The sequence below is a fragment of the Heterodontus francisci genome, chromosome 29 (assembly GCF_036365525.1).
Source record: "Heterodontus francisci isolate sHetFra1 chromosome 29, sHetFra1.hap1, whole genome shotgun sequence".
In the NCBI taxonomy this organism is placed as follows: domain Eukaryota; kingdom Metazoa; phylum Chordata; class Chondrichthyes; order Heterodontiformes; family Heterodontidae; genus Heterodontus; species Heterodontus francisci.
Window position 1 is genome coordinate 63,027,412 of NC_090399.1, and position 5,246 is coordinate 63,032,657.

The 5,246-nt window shown below is 44.8% G+C and overlaps 1 long non-coding RNA gene across 1 annotated transcript; it reads right to left on the bottom strand.

Annotated features, from left to right (window-relative positions):
* Nucleotides 1-307: 307 nt before the first annotated feature.
* On the bottom strand, nucleotides 308-4,848 carry LOC137346052 (uncharacterized). Its single transcript, XR_010968647.1, has 2 exons — nucleotides 4,678-4,848; nucleotides 308-872 (listed from the first exon to the last, which is right to left on the bottom strand). It is a non-coding gene; the product is annotated as an uncharacterized lncRNA (long non-coding RNA).
* Nucleotides 4,849-5,246: the final 398 nt, after the last annotated feature.

Here is a 5,246-nt window from a genome sequence, read left to right on the forward strand (position 1 = left end):
CACATGCAAACACGCACACAAATACATACATACACAGACACACAAACACATACACACACACCAAAACATTAGATTAAGTTTATACACTCCGAAACGCATGCGATATAATTTGCATCTAAGAGTTTACTATCAACTTCCTTTCTAGAGGAATACAGTTAATTATTTCTGCACCAGCTGCCCTATACTGCTCAGGATGTATATTCAGTACAGGGATGTCTCTGGACTATGTTGTACTCTCTCTCAATCTCACTCTCCGGTTTAACCTCTTTCTATACAAATTAATCAATGACACTCTTTACACATAGCAAATTGACCAACTGTTATATTTCACACTATCCTGCACATCAAATGTATCCGAGTCAAACTATTCAAAGTATCTCTTACATTGTTGATTGTTTGTTCTGGAGCTCAGTTATATATATTGTCCTGATCCTCTGGAATAGCTTTCAGAACAGTCTTTCACACCAGGGAGAGGGATTCTCCATTTAACTGATGTACCTGTTTAATATGACAGAGTGATTCATCCAGTTCAGATGGAACTCCTTCTTAGTCATTCTCCCTGAAGCTGACTCTAGGTCGGTACCTAGCTTGCTATGTAAGCTCTGTTTTCACTTGAACTGATCTTTGCAGGGATCTCGAGATAGTCACCGTCATCTGCCTCTGAATTTTCCTGCAATATCAGAGGTGAGGACAGCGAGGACGGGATTGTTGTCCTTCCTCGATCGTCTGCTTTCGAAAGTTCCTTTGTTCCTGGGATCCACAGGTAAAGTATTGTTGTTTGTTGCTGCTCAACTCTCAGCTTCCCCACCTTGTAGCCATTGTTGGATTTTGTCCAGATGGTTTTGCACTGTTCAGGTCGCTGATGGGAGTGTCTGGGATTTACAGAGAGGGAAAATCGTGTCACCATCTGTATTGTTAATTTGGTGCTAAGTGACCGAGTTCAATCATACCAATTATTTATCTAATCTGTTGTTTACCAGCTGTTTTCTTCACCTGTCTTTAGTCATTACAACTAGTCTAAGAATAGAACCTAACGACTCTGAGCCAGTTCCCTCACCAGGTATCTACTCCCCTCTCCGACTCAGGAACTAAACCCTGCCGTTTGATCTCATTCTTGCTGTTCTCTGTTTAGCATTGAATACGTTTTGAGCCTTTTTATTTCTCATTGCTCCCCATCGACCATTTATCTCCCAATTTATAATTGATAATGTATTACTTATTTTCAGTTAGTTTCCTTGTGTTTTCTTTTTATTGGTTTATTTGTGTTTCCTTCACTGAGCTGCTACTTCTGACAATTATTTATATTTCATTACCTCGCTGTTCATTTACTCGGATAGTTAAATGACCGGACATTTACCCAGAGCTCTGCTGTGTTTCCACCGCACTTTAGATAGAGTTTGTAATGGAACAAAAGCAGCTCAACTGGAATTTCAAAAGTATGTATTTGATCAGTCTATGGTCTTTTCTAAAAGATTTAAATGTATTCACTCCAAACTCTATACATCACATGGCAATTTGATAGTAAAATTCAATCAATTACACAATTCTAGCAGCTGTAAAGAGTTCAGTTCCCATCCCCAGTTCCTGCAGTAAAGTATATTTCACATCAAATACCATCAGACTATTTTGTTTTAACCAGGTGGGTGATTCCCTATTTCTGTTCGTTTGGGATATACCCAAGGTTATTACGGGAAGCGAGGGAAGAGATTGCCGCGCCTTTGGCGATGATCTTTGCGTCTTCACTGTCCACTGGAGTTCTTTCTTTTTTCTTTTGGGCCTCCTTATCTCGGGAGACAATGGATACGCGCCTGGAGGTGGTCAGTGGTTTGTGAAGCAGCGCCTGGAGTGGCAAAAAAGGCCAAATCTGGAGTGACAGGCTCTTCCACAGGTGCTGCAGAGAAATTTGTTTGTCGGGGCTGTTGCACAGTTGGCTCTCCCCTTGCGCCTCTGTCTTTTTTCCTGCCAACTACTAAGTCTCTTCGACTCGCCACAATTTAGCCCTGTCTTTATGGCTGCCCGCCAGCTCTGGCGAATGTTGGCAACTGACTCCCACGACTTGTGATCAATGTCACACGATTTCATGTCGCGTTTGCAGACGTCTTTATAACGGAGACATGGACGGCCGGTGGGTCTGATACCAGTGGCGAGCTCGCTGTACAATGTGTCTTTGGGGATCCTGCCATCTTCCATGCGGCTCACATGGCCAAGCCATCTCAAGCGCCGCTGACTCAGTAGTGTGTATAAGCTGGGGGTGTTGGCCGCCTCAAGGACTTCTGTGTTGGAGATATAGTCCTGCCACCTGATGCCAAGTATTCTCCGAAGGCAGCGAAGATGGAATGAATTGAGACATCGCTCTTGGCTGGCATACGTTGTCCAGGTCTCGCTGCCGTAGAGCAAGGTACTGAGGACACAGGCCTGATACACTCGGACTTTTGTGTTCCGTGTCAGTGCGCCATTTTCCCACACTCTCTTGGCCAGTCTGGACATAGCAGTGGAAGCCTTACCCATGCGCTTGTTGATTTCTGCATCTAGAGACAGGTTACTGGTGATAGTTGAGCCTAGGTAGGTGAACTCTTGAACCACTTCCAGAGCGTGGTCGCCAATATTGATGGATGGAGCATTTCTGACGTCCTGCCCCATGATGTTCGTTTTCTTGAGGCTGATGGTTAGGCCAAATTCATTTGGCCACTGGAGTAGTACCAGATGATTGGAGGGTGGCAAATGTTATTCCCTTGTTCAAGAAAGGGAATAGGGATAACCCTGGGAATTACAGACCAGTCAGTCTTACGTCGGCGGTGGGCAAATTATTGGAGAGGATTCTGAGAGACAGGATTTATGATTATTTGGAAAAGCATAGTTTGATTAGAGATAGTCAGCATGGCTTTGTGAGGGGCAGGTCATGCCTCACAAGCCTTATTGAATTCTTTGAGGATGTGACAAAACACATTGATTAAGGAAGAGCAGTGGATGTGGTGTATATGGATTTTAGCAAGGCGTTTGATAAGGTTCCCCATGGAAGGCTCATTCAGAAAGTAAGGAGGCATGGGATACAGGGAAATTTGGCTGTCTGGATACAGAATTGGCTGGCCCATAGAAGACAGAGGGTGGCAGTAGATGGAAAGTATTCAGCCTGAAGCTCGGTGACCAGTGGTGTTCCGCAGGGATCTGTTCTGGGACTTCTGCTTTTTGTGATTTTTATAAATGACTTGGATGAGGATGTGGAAGGCTGGGTTAGTAAGCTTGCCAATGACACAAAGGTTGCTGGAGTTGTGGATAGTGTGGAGGGCTGTTGTCGGTTGCAACGGGACATTGACAGGATGCAGAGCTGGGCTGAGAAGTGGCAGATGGAGTTCAACCTGGAAAAGTGTGAAGTGATTCATTTTGTAAGGTCAAATTTGAATGCAGAATACAGGCTTAAAGACAGGATTCTTGGCAGTGTGGAGGAACAGAGGGATCTTAGATTTGTTTTTAGATTTAGATTTAGAGATACAGCACTGAAACAGGCCCTTCGGCCCACCGAGTCTGTGCCGTCCATTAACCACCCATTTATACTAATCCTACACTAATCCCAAATTCCTACCACATCCTCACCTGTCCCTATATACCCCTACCACCTACCTATACTAGGGGCAATTTATAATGGCCAATTTACCTATCAACCTGCAAGTCTTTTGGCTGTGGGAGGAAACCCACGCAGACACAGGGAGAACTTGCAAACTCCACACAGGCAGTACCCAGAATTGAACCCGGGTCGCTGGAGCTGTGAGGCTGCGGTGCTAACCACTGCGCCACTGTGCCGCCCACAGACGTGGGGTCCACGTCCATAGATCCCTCAAAGTTGCCACCCAAGTTGATAGGGTTGTTAAGAAGGCGTATGGTGTGTTGGCTTTCATTAAGAGGGGGATTGAGTTTAAGAGCCGCGAGGTTATGCTGCAGCTCTATAAAGCCCTGATTAGACCACATTTGGAGTATTGTGTTCAGTTCTGGTCGCCTCAGTATAGGAAGGATGTGGAAGCTTTAGAGAGGGTGCAGAGGAGATTTACCAGGATGCTGCCTGGACTGGAGGGCATGTCTTATGAAGAAAGGTTGAGGGAGCTAGGGCTTTTCTCATTGGAGCGAAGAAGGATGAGAGGTGACTTGATAGAGGTGTACAAGATGATGAGAGGCATAGATATAGTGGATAGCCAGAGACATTTTCCCAGGGCGGAAAGGGCTATCACCAGGGGGCATAATTTTAAGGTGATTGGAGGAAGGTTTCGGGGAGATGTCAGAGGTAGGTTCTTTACACAGAGAGTGGTGGGTGCGTGGAATGCGCTGCCAGCGGTGGTAGTAGAAGCAGATACATTAGGGACATTTAAGCAACTCTTGGATAGGTACATGGATGATAGTAGAATGAAGGATATGTAGTTAGTTTGATCTTAGAGTTGGTTAAAGGGTCGGCACAACATCGTGGGCCGAAGGGCCTGTCCTGTGCTGTACTGTTCTATGTTCTATGTTCTCTTTTACAGCTAACGTGATGACAATTGTGATCCTGTCCCGGGGAAAGTGCGGTCTCTCCAGATGTATCACTCACTACCTGGTCGCCATGTCGGGGGCGGATCTACTGGTCGTTATCACTGACGTGATATTTTTTCGGATTAATGATTATTATTTCCCGAATACCTTCCTGTTACTCACCCCTGTGTGCTCTTTCAACATCGTCCTGCTTCGTGCAGCCACTGATATTTCTGTCTGGTTAACAGTCGCTTTCACTTTTGATCGTTTTGTTACTATTTGTTACCAGAAACTGAGGACTAAATATTGCACCGAGAAAACGGCAGCTGTAGTTATAGGAACTGTGTGTCTGCTGTTCTGTTTAAAAAACATTCCCTGGTACTTTATATTTGAACCCTACATTACAATCGACAACAGACCCTGGGGCTGTTATCAAAAGCTGCAGTATTACACATTAACTGCATGGGTAGCATTTAGCTGGATTGACCGCTGTCTCACCCCACTGCTCCCAACATTCCTGATATTACTGCTCAATGCTCTGACCATTGGACACATTTTGGCGGCCAATCGAGTCCGCAGGAGGCTGAGAGGCAGAAAGAATGAAATGGATCATAATGATCCGGAGATGGAGAGCAGAAGGAAATCTATCATTTTACTGTTCGCTATATCTGGAAACTTCATACTACTATGGATGACGTATGTGATATATTTCCTATTAATACAAATTACAAACCATTATTATTTAACAGGTT